This window comes from Astatotilapia calliptera, chromosome 17, assembly GCF_900246225.1.
Source record: "Astatotilapia calliptera chromosome 17, fAstCal1.2, whole genome shotgun sequence".
Classification (NCBI taxonomy): Eukaryota; Metazoa; Chordata; class Actinopteri; order Cichliformes; family Cichlidae; genus Astatotilapia; species Astatotilapia calliptera.
The window spans coordinates 29,338,043-29,355,064 of record NC_039318.1 but is presented as its reverse complement, the minus strand read 5'-3'; the positions used below and the strand labels follow the sequence as shown (position 1 = coordinate 29,355,064).

At 41.7% G+C, this 17,022-nt stretch overlaps 1 protein-coding gene and 4 non-coding genes across 7 annotated transcripts in view; 4 read left to right on the top strand and 1 right to left on the bottom strand.

The window, feature by feature from the left end:
- The window catches only part of wnt5b (wingless-type MMTV integration site family, member 5b), a 99,563-nt gene that overhangs the window by 79,149 nt on the left and 3,392 nt on the right, over positions 1-17,022 (bottom strand). The gene's annotated exons all lie outside the window — the stretch shown is intronic.
- On the top strand, positions 7,043-7,115 carry trnak-cuu (transfer RNA lysine (anticodon CUU)). Its single transcript has one exon. It is a non-coding gene; the product is annotated as a tRNA-Lys (tRNA).
- Positions 8,987-9,059, top strand: trnak-cuu (transfer RNA lysine (anticodon CUU)). The gene has a single exon. It is a non-coding gene; the product is annotated as a tRNA-Lys (tRNA).
- On the top strand, positions 13,706-13,778 carry trnak-cuu (transfer RNA lysine (anticodon CUU)). The gene has a single exon. It is a non-coding gene; the product is annotated as a tRNA-Lys (tRNA).
- Positions 16,721-16,793, top strand: trnak-cuu (transfer RNA lysine (anticodon CUU)). Its single transcript has one exon. It is a non-coding gene; the product is annotated as a tRNA-Lys (tRNA).

Sequence of the window (17,022 nt, the reverse complement as noted above, 5' to 3'; positions counted from 1 at the left end):
TATTTCTCACAGTCGTTTCTTCCCCGTCCCTGCTCTGTGCCCTGAAAACACTCCTCTATTTTATACCAGAGGGTAGAAAATTACAACTTTTCCTCTGGAAAAAGAGAAAAAGAAAGTACAGCAATGAAAAGACCAAAGCAATAAAGTGCAATGTGAAGACAAAGAAAGAAAAGGGAAATCGCACAAAAATCCTCACTTTTTTCACCTGGTTTTGGAGTTGAGGTTATCAAAGGGTTAAAAGTTTGAACACATTAACACTGACTTTTTTTTTTTTTGTTTTAAGGTCTTAATTTCTGCTCTTCTAATTTCTTCTGTTCACACCTAACATCTGCACTACTCCAGAAATCTTTTGGAGACATAAGACAGAAACTTCTAGAAATGCTGCTGACCCAGTTTTGGTTTGAAAAAACTCACAGATTGGGTTTTAGCCTTTGGGCACAAGCTGAGGCTGTTAGAAAGAAATTACAGGGACACCCTTGTAAACTCCCTGATTCGATCTTGGCAGCCACAAAAATTAAGGCAAGGCTCACACAGTGATGTCCTCCTATTTGTGTATGTACTCCTTTCCGATTCCCATGGCTTCTTCTGTTGAGGTTAAATCTAGCACAGGATTGCTTTGGAAAACGTTACACCCAACACTGTCCATTTTTCAGTAGTGTAGTAATACAGTGCATTGCTGTACTAAATTCAGTAATTACCTTACAGTTACAATTATGGCCTTACTTGAATTCGGTTTGTGTGCAGGGAGGAGGTAAATGGTGGAGCAGTCTGAAACTTTTGAGGAGTGGAGGTGTAGACATTATTTTTTTATTGCACAAAAAACAACATCTGCACAAACAGATGCTAACAGCTAGCCACGAACACAGATTGATTGCAAAGCTGAGTGTATGCTGACCCCAGCCCAGAGGCCAGATACTGATTTTAAAGTAGCAACAAAGGCAGTGATGAGCAGTCAGGCTTTTAGCATTGTAGCCTGTATTTGGACCTGAACATGTTTCTGCAGTAGACACATAGTGGGGATTGCTTTATTTTCACACTAACCGAACGTGTGTCATCATTAGAGTAGGGATTTGTGTCAGCTTGTGGGACGGTAACCTAAGGTTTTCTAACTAGTAATCATGGCGCAGTTCCAGCCCTTGATATGGCGCCAGGGGAAAGCAATGTAACAAATAGTGTAACAAATGACTTTCTTCAGAAAGTAACATAATCCATTACATAATAAAATGTTACAAGTACTTTTTTTGAATGACAACCCATAAAGAGATTTTTGTCAGTGACCCCAATCCTCCTCTGTAGCAGTGTCATCAAAGTTTGATCAAAAGAGTGTTGGGACACGTACACGTGTTTTCGTTTTTTGTAAAAGTCCAACTTCATCTTCTGCCTAAGCATAGCGCCAAATCAAAACAAAAGATAAAGACCCTATGATAATACAGAGAAAACCCCCAGAATCGAATCAACCCTCAATGAGCGAGAACTTGGCAACAGTGGAAAGGAAAAACTCCCTTTTAACAGGAAGAATCCTCTAGAAGAACCATGCTCAGGGAGGGGCGGCCAGCTGCCATGACCGGTTGGTCATGTAATAACTAATGATTTAATGAAATTACATTTAAAGACATGTCTGGTGTTACCTTTTCCTTACTCACAGTACTTGATGTTCGTCTTCTCAAGCATTTTCTATGTGCAACTAATGCTGTGCTATCTTGTTTACATCAACCATGAATATTTTTGCAGCTGTGCCGAATACTTGTCTGGGTGGAGAGTGCCAAAGTTTTTAAATAAAAACATCTTAGTTTGTAGGGATTATAGCTAGGACAGGGGTCTTCAAACCTTTTCTGGCATGCCCCACTTTATATTTTCCCACAATTTTATCAAGCGTTAACAATAAATCAGGATGCAGATAATCTTACTGACGACCCATCTAATTTTAGGGTTTTGTTTTAGTCATGTGTAAAATTGGCTAATCTTCAGACACCAGAAGATGTTTAATTTCAAAAGAAGTTCCATCCTTCCTTTTTCTTGTTAAAAACCTTTACATTTAGGAGTTCTAAATAGGTGACATTTTTATAAAAAGATCTTGACATGAACCACACTCAAACCTTAACCCAACTCTAGATGGGTCACCAGACACCTGGTTGTTGCTAAGAGGTTAATTATGAGTGATACAAATATCAGGGCACCGGCATTCATGCAACTCAGTTTCATGCCACATTTTTCCCCCTTATCCAACCTGCGGTGGCTTAATGAACACATTTTATAGGTTAAATTGTATGAGATCCGTTCAAAGCCCTTGCAGAAACGACTCCCATGCTATTAGAAAACGTGGTTTTTAAAATCATCAGCCAAGCAGAGGATCTTCAAAACTAATAATGAAGCATTAAAGCTCTAAAATGTAACATAATAACATCTTTTATTTCACAGCTTGCAATGACATTCACAGTAATCATCGGCGCGCTTGAATATTCTCCTGGATATTGTTCGCTTTGCAGTGTTATTGATCAGGGAACTGAGGCTCATTTGCACTCTGCATATGCCGTTCTGCATAACAAAATCCCCTAAACGTCTAAAGATGTAAATGTAATTGTGAAGATAATGTATTTTTGCTATCAAGCATGCTGCACTGCGTGAACTGCACTGTGTCATTAAACCAACACGTACTAACCCTTCGCAAACAAGAGCTAAACTTTCCCTCCTCCTGTTTCTCCTTCTCTTCTACGTGTCTTTTCATGCAGCTTGCAGATTGGGTCATGTTTTTTCAGTTTTTTTTCTGCCATACTTAAGCAATATGCAAATAGAAACTCAGAGCCTCTCACAAAATCCCAATCAGTCCCTTTCTGACCCTTTTCCGTTTTTCCCTTCTTTTTTTTTTTTTAAAGGCAACCCGCCATCACTCATCTTCTCTCTCGTCCAATGCCTTTTTAGCTTTGTCGCTCAGACCATCTCTCTTTCTCTCGCTCCCTGTCCCTGCATCCCTTTGCCTCCTGTCACCCCCCCATCTCCCCTTCTTTCCATCCACAATCTATCCTTTCCAATCTTCCCTTTTCCCCCTCTCTCTATCATGTTTCCCCCCCTCACACACTCACACTCTCTTCCTCTACCAGTAGTCATTCTACTTATAGCCTCGCCATAAATCAAGCTGTCATTCTCCGTCATGCTTGCTGCATCTCACTGGGGCTCATGGCACATGCACACACACACATGCACGCACGAACACACACACATAAAAGGGATAGCAGCCCACACATACACAAGCTCAAATGCAAGAATATACATATAGACCAGTATTATGCAGATAACACACATGCGCTGCAAGTGTATAGGCTATACTGATTACAATAAAAAAATACACACACACAAACACTTCCTTTTTTAATGTGACACAAACATACAGTTTTTGCACAAACTCCAGTGTCCAAAAAACAAGCTGATATGCAGGATATCACACAAACACACACACACACATACACACACACGGAGCAGTTGAAACTGAGATCTCAGGGCCCAACCACCACCTAAATTCTTCCCTCCTCTTTACCGGTTCACATCTCTGTACTGCTCACCCGTCTCTTAGGCTGATCTTCTAAAAATACATATACAAATTTTTACAAAAACTTCATGATTTTCATATATTAAGTAGTCGTAATCGTAAGCTAATTTCACACACACGCGCGCGCACTGCAGGCCTAAACTTTCCAGGACTTTCCCGACAGAGGTGCAGGTGCAAATGCAAATGTCTGACGCAGCCACACTGGACATTGCTGTAATTAGGAAAGCTCATCTAGACTTTGACATAAAGTAACATGAAAACACAGGTGTTGCCAATGACATTAATGAAGGTTCTGTTCGTTAGGTGCAGAGCCTCAGTTAGCATCATTAGTATCACCTGTGTTTACATGTCAAAATGACTGCTAGGAGAAAAAAGGTCTATTAGCATGGTGGGTGGCAGGAGCCAGTGTTTACCCCATTTCCCCTGAAAGTTACAGAAACTAAAGGAAGCAAAGGGAAGCTCGCTCTAAGGCCGAATCTCGCTTTGAAAATTGCTGGGGGGAAAAGCACGATAATGTAAATACGCGAGTCTACAAAACACATGTCCAGGCTTTTTCAGACTCATTAATACCTTTCTTCTATTATTCCTTTTCATGTACGCAGACTTTCTCTCGATACGTGTCCGGAAACACACTTTTAATAATCACACTTCCCCTTTGGCTGTTATTCAGACAGAAATTTGGATATTATTTGAAACAAGCAATAATAGCAGCATGTAAATGTATTGTGCTGAAGATATATTTGCTCTTTTTAAAACCACAGACCATCAGCCTATTTCCTCCTGTCCTTCCGTGACCAAAGCAAGAGCCTCATAAAGACCCCTAGGAGTTTGAGGATTTCATGGGGCTTTGTGTTTGACACTGTGTGTGTGTGTGTGTGTGTGTGTGTGTGTGTGTGTGTGTGTGTGTGTGTGTGTGTGTGTGTGTGTGTGTGTGTGTGTGTGTAAGATACATGTGGAATTCAAGGTCATGTAATCCCACGGCCTTCACTGTTATTGACACATACAGCACATTCTATGACCTGGACTGGCCTTGCATGCATACACAATCTTTAGACATTAAAAACATTCATACTGATACTTTGTGCGTAGTTGACAACTTATACATACACAATAATTCTTTATCTGGTGATATTGGATATTCTGCTTATTGGTAGTTAAAACATTTAAAAACCTGCCTGTGTAATTAATAAGCTAAAGCCACTGGCATACCAGACACACAGAAGGGGTCCTTTTGCATCTGTATCTGTACCTGGGTGCAACGTTAGCAACTCAGCACATCAGGTGGGATGCCTCCTTTCTTTTTTTTCTTTTTTTTTGAGTAACCTATTATCTTATTAATAAATCCTACTACTAAGAGAACTACTGACCAATCACATTTGAGCAGGCTGCTTGCAGCAAACACATTTGCCAAAATTCAGTTTGAATCCCTTTGGCTGTGGTCACTGATTTATTATTTTTCCATTAGATTTGAGTTGTCCAGGGTTGCTGTGGGCGCTCCCATGATGCACTGAGCCTCTCTCCTCTGTTCCCTTTTTCTACAGTTTCATATAACTATTGCCTTTTCCCCCCAAACTGGTCGAGAAAGATGAGCTTGAGCATCCCTAACCGTCTCTCTGTGTCACACACATGAATTAAAATTTTGAAGCTTCTCTCATATTGCAACTCAAATATTGTGCTTCGACCCAGACGTGGATCAGGGTGCTTTATTTTCTCGTTCACAGGCAAACTACAGGGTGGTACAGCCCAGCGTCTAGCATCAGACTCAAATGCACTGTGATATGCAAACGACAGGTCAATCAATCAATAAACACATGTGTTAAAATGTACTAATGTATGCAAAATCTGTGCTTCAGATAGCTTCCTTTGTCTAATAATACCCAGCAGTAACTAGAGATCTAGTGCCAGCAACGAGTTGTAACTCACAGACACAAATGCAAAGATATAGATTTCCAAGGTCGCATTTCAGACATTCACGACAGTATCTTATACTCTTTCTCTATGCGCTCTGCTGCTCTCCTCTTCCTCCTCTTCTGCATTCTTCTCTCCTCCTCCCTCCATCTCTTGCCACTGTCTTTCACACAAACCACACACTCACACACACACACACATAGTCTCTGGAGACATGTCCGTTGCTCTGACCTATCTCTCCTGGGAGTGCTGGCTGTCTGCCCGGCTCTCTTTTTTCTCTCTTGCTTCACACATTCTCCCTCCCTGCATCTTTCCTCCTCCTCTCTCTGTGTCTCTCTGTCTATTGATCTATCTGTTTTTCTAATCTCCTTTTGTCTTCCCCATCTCTAATCCTCTCCTCTGTTGCATGTCTCCCCTGCTATTGCATCCTCTTATCTCTTTATCCTTTCTCAGCCCGATTCTGCACTTCTACTTTTCTACCCCTTTTTCACCCTCTCCTCCTTTAAAATCCGCTCCTTGCGTCTCTTTTCTCGCAATGCTTCTGCTTTACACATTCTCTGCTCCTATTGCTTTCTAGGCTTACAGGGTGCCAGTGTGGCTGCGGGGCTCAGCCCGGAGCTCTCTGCCCTGCTCGTGCTGCTTCCTGGGCACCGTGCCCACAGAATAGTTAGGCAGGACTGAAGAAGAGCTGGAGGGGTGCGCATGTGTGCGTTTGTATGTATCGAATGATGTGGATAGGGGGAGGGGTGGGACAGAGAAAGTGGATAGGGAAGAAAGATTGAAAAGAAAGGAGGAGGGGAGTTGTTGACAGGCAGAGAAAAAAGAGGCAACGACAGAGAAAGAAGAAATGATTTTTGATGAGTCACACTTTGCTAGCTGGAGTTTACTGTGCAGCACTCGGCGTGTGTTCAACAGAAAAATGTGAGTGTGTGTGTGTGTGTGTTTTTCAAACGACAGTAAAAGTTTTAACTATATTTCAAAAGAATCACTCTGCATTTATTACAACACATCTCAAATTTGTATCTACAGTCTTTTTTTGTTAATTGGTTAATTTAGTCAGAAATACTTTGATTTCTGCAGCAAATTCAGCAAACACCAAGAAAATCTAGTGATGTAAGCGAGGCGATTCCATTAACTGTCTCAGAACTGCTGCAATTACAGTTTGTGGGTATTGTCAAATTTTTTGGAGTGACTATTACTTGAAAAAAACTCATAAATGAGCAAAATATTCCAATCCCAAGGAGTCACATGCTGCTGTTCTGTCAGATGCGGCCATGATTCACTTGCTACTGCAATATTGCACACCTAGAAAGGATGGTCCACTTTTAAAGAGATATGAAGTCCATACTGGGAGGCTAGCAGCCTAAGCAGAGAAGCCCAGACCTCCCTCTCCCCAGCCACCTCCTCCAGCTTGTCCAGGGAAACACCAAGGGGTTCCCAAAGTAGCTTAGAGATATAATCTCACCATCGTGTTCTGGGTCTGCCCCAAGACCTGCTCCCCAGAAGGGCATGCCAGGAACACCTTACCCTAGAAGCCCCCGGAGACATCCCGGTCTGAGGCCTGAACTACCTAGAGTTGCGCCTTGTACAGCCCGGCTAGCTCAGTCGGTAGAGCATGAGACTCTTAATCTCAGGGTCGTGGGTTCGAGCCCCACGTTGGGCGCATCTGTTTTAGAACAAAATTAATTTGAGTTAGAACAAAATTAATTTGAGTCCCTTGTATCCTCACAACAACCCCCTGTCATTGGCATTAATGCCCTTTGCTAATATATCACTAGCCAATCATGTCCAAGCTATCTCAGCTTTGCCTCTTCTCATTTTGATGCTGTGGGGGCGGCACTACCGCTTTCATCAGTTGGTTCCTATCGATGTGGCGATATAGAGGCCGATTAGTCCTCACCCTGTCTCTAAGGGAGAGGGCAGCCACCCTTTGGGGAAAGCTCATTTCTGCCACTTGCATCTGAGATTTTGTTCTGTCTCTCACTCCCGACCGTGTAACCATAGGTGTGGGTTTGTGATGAAGCCAACAGAACCACATCATCTGCAAAGAGCAGAGATAAAATCCTGAGGTTTCTGCCACCTTTGGCTTTGCCTAGAAATGTAAAGATTATGAACAGAATTGGTGACAAAGGGTAGCCCTGGAACCCTCCAACAGCCAGGCAACGATTGTACAGATACCAAAAACAATTACTGCTCAATTTAATATTGTTTACAAAAGGAAAAGTCAGGAGATTTTACACACGTATCAGGAAAATATACAGAAAATGTACAGGTTTTATGGATTTCATACATGGGGGGGAGCAAAATGGGCAAATTGCTATGGAGGAAACCAACTGCTGTGTTTGATGCCGATATATGACATTTGGTACACACATGTAACATCCTGAGATATACAAAAAAAAAAAAATCCTCTTGAGGCCATGCCCTAAACCCATCAGACTGTCAATTTCAATCCAGCATTTACCATTTCTGGGTTTTCTACTTTAACAAACTCCTGCTAGACATGAAGTTTGACTTTTTTACTTACCTTCTACTTCTGCTTTTACTTGCTTGTTAAGTTTGGATCCCAACACCTTTTAGGTATTTGTGAGACTCCAGCAACTCTGACAACACTGCAGTATTTCATGCTCTGGCAATGAGAGTGGGCTGAAATAACTGCTACCAAATTAAAGTGGGGGAAACATGCAGTGCTGTTAATTTAACTTCTATTGCACACATTTGGAATGTTATCAGCGTGCTGAATAACCAGTTGCTATCAGCTGCTATCAGTCCCATTCATATAGTCTGTAGATGGCTCCTCCACTTGCAAATAAGTAGTTATCACCTCACTCAGCGGTGGTTGTTCTGTGGATAAAATAGGTACTTCCAGGTTAAAATAGCAACACAATTCTAATTTTTGGATGCTGGACAATCACACATTGGTTCAAGATCCATTTTATTCACATTATATTTTATCACATTAAGTTGTTTACTTTTGTTTTCAGATGCTATTAAGATGAAGAAATAGCGGCTTTTAGTGTTAAAATAAATGCCTTTACCACGTGAAGCATGCAAGCAGGCTTACAACATTTACCATCTCCTACATAAGCACTGCTGTTCCAACTGAGCTGGCAATGTGTATGGGACTGATAACAACTGATAATGGGCATTCTGTCAGGATGTGCTGCGGAGGACCCAAATGGAGGACAAGGGGAGACTGAATACTGAACAAAAGCAAACCTTTATTGTGGCTGAAGAAATTTCCCAAAACACATAAAGGAAGAAAGAGGGAAAAACAAAGAATCCACACTGGAAAAACACAGAAACTCACAGAGTGGACAGCACAGCAGGGGATCTCTCTGATTAGGGATGAGCTATGAGTAGGTGGGGAAAACAATGCAAAGGTGGAAACTGTGAAGAAAACAGGAGGGAAGACAAGGAGCAAAAAACTGCAATGATAGAGACAGAGAAACACTGGGGATAAAAGGCGATTGAATTTGTAACTGCTCCAGTTTAGTTGTCCATGTTCATGTTCAGACACAGATCAAGCACACAGCCCGGCTAGCTCAGTCGGTAGAGCATGAGACTCTTAATCTCAGGGTCGTGGGTTCGAGCCCCACGTTGGGCGGAGCTATTTTAAGCCCAAAAAAGTTAGAGCTCACTGTCATCGCTCTTTATCCCTCTTTCCCTTACATTCTCATAAAAGCCCTTTGTCATCCAAGATGGCCAAGCTACCTGCAGAGAAAGGTGTGGCACCACCAGTCTGTGAGCCCTTTCTGTCAGAGAAGAGTTAAGTAGAGCTGAAGTGAAATTCAGTGTTAAAAACAATAGAAAGGGTTCACTGCAGCCAGTCTTCGCTTTTCGTACTGAATATGTGGTTTGTTTGTTTTTTCCAATGTTTGTAGTTCAATAGAACAACAACAAAATCAAAACAAGCCATAACTCATGAGATTTAAAAAAACAGGACCATGAAAATTTGAAGACAATTCAGAGGAACTGGCAGGCAGACCGCAGGTGGATGAAGTAAAAAAGAAATCATATGAGAGAAGGAAATTTTTTGTTTCATCCAAGGGCTCTGGACCTCTGTGTTTAACCTCCCTTCTACAGATATAACCAATAATTTAATTGTTTTGATGTTTGATTGTAAATGTAGCGCTCCTGATGACTACACTACATCAGATTTAAATGTCCACAGTGACATTACATAATAAGGAAAGGCTTTGATAAACAGTAACCAAACTTACAGGCTGAACATCGGCCAGAAACACCTTCTACCTTTGTTTTGGGCTCCTTAAACTTGACTGATCTTATTTCCTGTTTGATGTGCATTCTGTACGGGCGACTGCACTTAAATTGATGCTAATGGAGAGAGACTGAATGACAGAGAGAGCATCACCACACCTGTAACCAGCTGCATGCAGAGAAATGCAATTCCCCTGCTGGTCACTAATGGTACGGCCCTGCTGGAGTGGAAGCAAATGGCCTGGACCCAACCACGCATGATGGGAATGAAGAAGGGGAGGAGGATACTGGTCAGGCAGTGGTAGAGTGAAAGAGAGGAAGATGTAGTAAAGAAAGGTTGTATGAAGAATAGCTGCGATTTGCGATTTTTATTTGATCAAAGTGACCAGGACAAAAAGGAAATCCACAAAGGACGATGGGCAAGCGAGTGGGGGAGGATTCACACCAGCGCTTAAATGCCGCCTTCAACTGCCATCTCTTCGTAGCACTGATTATCTCCTCCATCTCCTGTCCTCGCATTCCTATCTCCCTCAGTTTCCCTCCTGCTGTATCCTTTCATCTCCCCCTTTAACCTCTCACCCCTGCCCGAGCCTCCCTCTCTTCTGCTCTGTTAGGTGTCCAGTATATCACAGAGGAGCCCCAGTGATGCAGTGCCCTCTGTCTGCGTTCACCGTTACTGCAGCAGCAGCTCGTTTGAAAACTTCAGCCTCTGTAAACCAGCAGAAAGTCCTCTGACGGTGAACATTTCAGTGCTGTAGCTTTAGAGCGTTGTGATTTATGGCAGCTGTGGCTCGTAAAGCCACATAAAAAACAATTATAAAGCGAAACAGCGCCATAAAATTGTGATAAACTTCAGATGTTACAGACAAGAAAGCAACTTGTGACAGTGTAAAACGTGATGAATGACCGTTTAGCAAGAGGCTGCTTCATATAAAGGCATTTTTTAAGCCGAGGTCCTGCTGTCACTGCACCACGACACGACAGACCCCTGAACATTAACTGAAGGTGATGACAAACACAATTCTGATCTCGATTCAGGCAGCATGTGCGCCTGACAGACAATGCGGCAGCTCAGCAGTGGCAGACGCTGATGTGAAATATATGCTGCCGGATGTGTTAAAATATGCAGGATAAAAAAAATTCAGGGGCTAAGTGTTTTAACCCTTTATGCCCGAAGATTAGCAGGGTTTAAAAGGTTTGTGAGCTGCTGCCCAAAACAGCCACTGCCAACAGCTTTATGAAGCAGTGCTAGGATATCATTACTGTTTCACTGCAGTTTGTTAATGCACTCCAAAGTACAGTCACTAAATTGTCTTTTTTAACAAAGCGTTTGCAGAGATTGCTTTGTCTTGATTTTCGTTTAAAGGATAATTCAAACTCTTTTTTTTCCTCTTTTCATTAACAATCTCATTAAAGAAATGGATTAAACAGTGACAGTGTTTTAATTTTAGCATTGTGAAATGATGTTGGTGAACAATTTACTCAATTAACTGCAGGCCCTGGCCTCTGTTGATGTTCAGTGCGGGGTATAAAGCAGCCCGGAGTCATAAAACCTCAAAGAAAGTGGACAAACATAGGTGAAACAGTCTCCTCGTTATCCAGAAAGCTCATTTGGCAAAGAGTCAGTGTCCTCTTTCTTTTTTCTTTTTTTTTTTTTATAACGCAATGCAGTGCTCTGCTCCTGTCTGTCCAGTCTACAAAACCTCAGCAACAATCACTTCCTAATAAATCACTTCAGCCAATCAGTGATGGATGTGTTTTTGAAAAACAAAAATTGCGCACGTATTTGTGTGTAAATCAATGTCGTGTGCTCGCTCTGTGATTTTTCCCCCTCCCACCAGACAATGCACTAATGTTTTGTTGATCCTTCTGCACACACACACACACACTGCAGGCAAGAGTGTACGATAAACACAAGGAGGATGCTCAGAGGAGAGAGACTGGGAAAAAAGAAAATAAAGGAATTCTTGAAGAAAAAGGTAGAAAGAGGGAACAAAACAAAGATTCACGACTAAAATGACATTTCTTTCTTTTTTCTTTTTTTCTTTTTTGTTTTGCCATCAGAAACAAGATAGTGGGAATAAATTTCTGATTTAATCCCCCGCCCCTCGCCCTCGTCCCATGAGTGTGTGTGGGTGTGTTGACAGATTTGGTATTGCCTCAGTTCAGAGATTGGCTACAGAAAAACACACTCAGTAATTATCTAGAAAGAACACCTGGGCACTGGGAATCTCATTATATTGTAACCACTCCTCCAACACACACACACACACGGAAGAAAATACACAACAGAGTAAAAAGAGACCAGAAAATAAAGGATGATTTTTTGCATAAAACAGAAAATCAAAAGACAAGATGAAAAATAGCAAGAATTCAAAAAACACCTACATACACGGAGAGTGAGGAGCCTTTCTAGTTGTAAGAGCTTGAAACTCACTGTTGTGAGACTTTGTGGATCATACGCCGGCGTTTTATTATGCGGTAAAACTCACAAACAAGCGAAACCCGGCGATGGTGAAGGGATCATTTGAATTCATCTGTTGCCATTTCTCTAGCTGACTTTCTTTATTCCACGTGGTTTATATATTTTTTACAATTCTGCAAAGCACAAAGAAAACCGCAGTGACTGCAAAGTGATCCAAATCCGTGATGCATAAAACACAGCGCTGCAATTATTAAGTCATACAACACTCTTGTGTTCTCGTTTTTATTCCCTTCATGTTTCCTTTGATGTGCTGCAGTAGCAGATCTTCACCAGTAAGAGGCAGAGTTTCCTCTCATCTGACTGACTAAACCTCACTCATTACCATCACTCTTTCTTTCTCTTCATCTGGACTTGTGCTTTCCTCTGCCCTTTCTTTCATCCATCTCCCTTTACATCCATCAGAAACAGTGCTCATTATCAATTTTATGAAAATGTTTTGCATTTGCTGTAAACCAGCTCGCATCCTCCAAATGGGAGTCAAGTTGGGGGGTGTGCGTGTTTGTGTGTGTGCAAAGGAAAACCCTGCTGATGTGAACAGATGCATTCATTGCTGTGTTTTGACAGGCTGACAGCAGCCAGAGTGAGATGACCAAAAAGGGTCAACAAACAAGCGACCCACCAGACACACACACACACACACACGAACTGTGTCTGGTCATCTAAGGTAACATGGCCAAAAAAATAGATCAGTGTGAAAAACTTGATTTTTTAAAACATCTTAATGACACAACAAGGGGCATATCAAACCTCTAAGCAAGTTTCTTCTAAGAGAGTTTATTAAACACTTCCATCAGAATAAAAAGTTCCAAGCAGATTAAGGACAGGGCGATTTATACCTTTTCAGAAACTGGTCAAACAAAACTTATCATTAAACAACAACAACAAGGGTCGTGGGTTCGAGCCCCAAGTTGGGCGCAAGATTTTAGAACACAACACCCCCTGCACATGTCCACGCCATCTAACCCTCTAACTAATAGGCCTTTTCCACTTGTGCTTTCACTCAGTTTCAAACGTTTTCCATTCAATTGGGTACCACCTGATGTGCATGGTTATAGCGCCGTGGCCAAAAGTGATGTCATATGTATGCCACAGACACACAACAATGGAAGACGTCGCAACGATGGTATTCCTGCGGCTTTTTGTCAGACTTAGGGACCATGGTGCTTGTTTTTATGTGGCCATTTTGCCATTGCTGTGCTTCAAAAATGGTGGTTTTGACTTTTGTGAAGGAGCATCTCTTATGACTCATCGAGTGACGCCACTGACTAACCAATCGGTGGCATGCAGTCTCTTGACAAAGCATTTTCTTCACTATCACTCTTGCTGCTATCCTTCTATTCAATTCAGTTTTGATGATCTAGCACCAAATCACAAAAACAACACACCCCGGGGGCTTTATATTGTAATGTAAGGTCATTTTATGTAAGGTAAAGACCCTACAATAATACAGAGAAAATGACAACAATCAGATGACTCCCTAAGAGCAAGCACTTTGGTGACAGCGGCAAGGAAAAACTCCCTACTCCCTACTATTAGCTGGTGCTACAGCCTGGCTAGCTCAGTCGGTAGAGCATGAGACTCTTAATCTCAGGGTCGTGGGTTCGAGCCCCATGTTGGGCGAGAATCTTTTTAGAGTAGACTTCAAATAATTGAAAAACAGTATTAAGTGAGAATGATGGGCCGTCCGCACAACAGACATTTGGTTCTAAGAATGCAGAGCACCTCTCCGTACACCGAGTCCAGCAGTAATGATGTATTACAGTAGAAGACTGCCATAATAATAAAGAGCAGAACTAACTGCAATGCCCTTTTATAAACAAAAGTTAATATAAATCAATTAAGAGGTGAAAGAGTTCAAACAACTATTACTATGTCAAACTGGTCTTGGATAGAGTCCTATGGTTAATGCTCAGTCCTATCACTATCCACACATGCTGACGGACATTTTTTTTAACAGTACATTGACATATTTTTTAATTAAAAATGGGAATAGGGAAACTGCTCTGCCTCATGAGTGTGACAGTCTTAATCTTCGTTGTACATTTTTTGACAAAAATAGAAAACGCCTTCATTAGGGTTTCAGCCAAAATAGTACTGAATCACTATTCAGTCAAAGAAGTACCGAGGCACACGGAGACGAAGAGAACAAACAAAGAGGAAACTAGGAAAGCGGGACAGAGTTAAAACGAAATGAGAACAGACCTACTGTAGTGAGCATGTGCTAAATAAAATGCTTGTTTGAGTTTTTGTTTGTGTATTGTCTATATCCTGCGCATATGTGTGTGACTGGCTTTCAACCTCAGTGCAGGTTTGTTGCTGATAGTTTTATCAGTGCTGGATCAGGGCAACTGAGGAGAAGGGAAAATGAAAAATGTGTTGTTTAGATTTACTGTATGTGCGGTAACACAGTTTTATTTCAAGAAACTTTCTCAGGTGTGCAGACTGCAGGTCCAAACTGAGGGCAGGGTAATGTTTCCAACACTGATGTCTTGATGTATTTTCAAGTAAACTAACACTGATAATTCTCAGTTACACAGAACTATAAAATACACAGTTTCACAGTCAGTTTAAACTTTTTTGCATTTAATTTGCATATGAAAAAACTACAAATATATGAAGGTGAAATTGGTCAATTTAAAGTGAAGATAAAGGAGACAACTTCTGGTTTCCTGTTTCCAGTACAGCAACCAGTCACGACAACCATACACAGGCATTAAACATCATCAACCGGACTTAGACATTTGAGTGTCCCAAAGAACAATATTACAATATGAACACCTACCAGATAATTACATAAAACATTGTCGATATGATGAAATGCCGTACAGAAAGAAGTGCTCATGTACATTACACTTGCAGGAGGTGTTCAGCCACAGAAACCCACATCATGAAGTTACGAGCGCACTGTTTTGCGCTGATGTTAATGCCAGAGGAGGTTTGGAGCTCTGCAGTTATTGAGTCAGCACAGTGTTGGCAACTTTTACACACTATGCACCACAACACTGACAAATGATACTTTTGATGATAGAGGATTTTAATGAAAGGCTTCTAAATGAGATGAGGCTCCATGGTTTCTACATTTTGAAGGTTTCATGTTAACATTTTGGCCTTGTTGGTTTTGTAAATACTAGTTTCACCAACCGAAACTGAAGCAAACATTTACACACAACCCAGCAAAAGGTGACAGTTAGCAGACAGCCGTCCGCTACAGCTGCTTGTAACAGTACATCAATCGATCAAAGCACCCACGCCCTGATTTTAAGCTGCATCATCAAAATAGGTGAATTTTAAACAAATCACACGGTTATTATGAAGGGGGGAATTAGCTAATTCTTTGTACTAGGCTGTAAACATGCTATTTTCACAAGGTGTTCATGTTAACTGTTGAGTTTATGGGCATTGGTTCACTTTTGGAGCCTGCCTCAAGTGGCTATAAGAGGAACTGCAGTTTGTGCCACATCTGAGTTGCTTTCATTTTTCGACCGCAAGTTGAAGTCTCTTCAAAAGTGAAATAAACTGATAATTAATACTAAGAGTTATAGTCTATACTCATAGTTGGCTCATCATAAATTCTATTGTCATGGGTTGAAAGCATGTGAATCTATGGTGAGGAGAGACATTTTCTCCTTTTCCTAGTTAGTTAAGACACAACAGTGCTCAGTAGCTGCAGCTCCTCTGGTGTTGTGTGTCTTGTGGCGGCATGGTGTGCGTCTCTCTCCGTTGTACCAGCCGCCGGATTTATAAAATGGTTTCAGACCCTGTCAAGTGCCCAATAAACCACTTTTACTATTAGTGTAGGACACAGCTAGCATACAGCTGCTGACCACTGACCATACACATCCGCATACGCTGACACACTGAGGCTGACATGCTCACACACGTACGAGCGCACAGACAAGCGGGGCCAGTCACATACTTGCTGGTCAGACACATTTTTAGGGCTGCTGGAGTCGGGATCTGAGCCAAGCTCTAACCCCATCTCACTCCACCCTGTTGCCCCGAATGACATCATGTCATATCCTGAACCGTCGACTCAGAAGGGCCAAACACACACACACATACACACACACACACGCACTGCCTTCACCTTGTAGTACAGAACTTTTTGGAGCATCAGCCTTATTAAAAACTACAGCATTAATAAGTAATTTTTAAAACACTGTACCGCAGTGCAAACGATGCATGTAGCCACGGTAAGGTCCTCCTGTCCTGTTTTTAAAGTTTTCTCACCGTCACCATTTGAATTTTCTGCACGATATGACCTGAAACTAGTGCCTGGGGGCGCAAATACATCAGGAAATTACTCACTGAGGTCACAGATAAATGGCTGTTTTTCAATGGTCTTTTTGCAAGCACAAGAGTCGCCCCCTGGTGTCCAATAAACAGAATGTAGGCTTCACTAAACAGACCTAGAAGTTGCGCGTCTTTTATGCTTATTGATTTTTTTTTTTAACCATACCTGAGCACATCGCATGACCGATATCATGCGATGTGCTCGTGAATAATAGCACTGTAATGTCATATTACAATCAGTCACAGCATGTCTGTGCATCATCCATGCAGCCCGGCTAGCTCAGTCGGTAGAGCATGAGACTCTTAATCTCAGGGTCGTGGGTTCGAGCCCCACGTTGGGCGTAAGATTTTTCTCAAGTCAATGGAAAAACATGTACTTCCGTGAGATCATGTGCACACAGCTAATGTGGCAAATCATGCTAATCTGCATTTCACACCTCTCATAAATGAGGAATTTTGGGATGACAAAATAGTTTTTGCTAATATTTTATAGGGCATTTATTTTACAAAACAAAGCAACTTTGTTAAAAAAAAAATGTGTCGCTCGGTTCGCGACACAATTCGTTTTTAA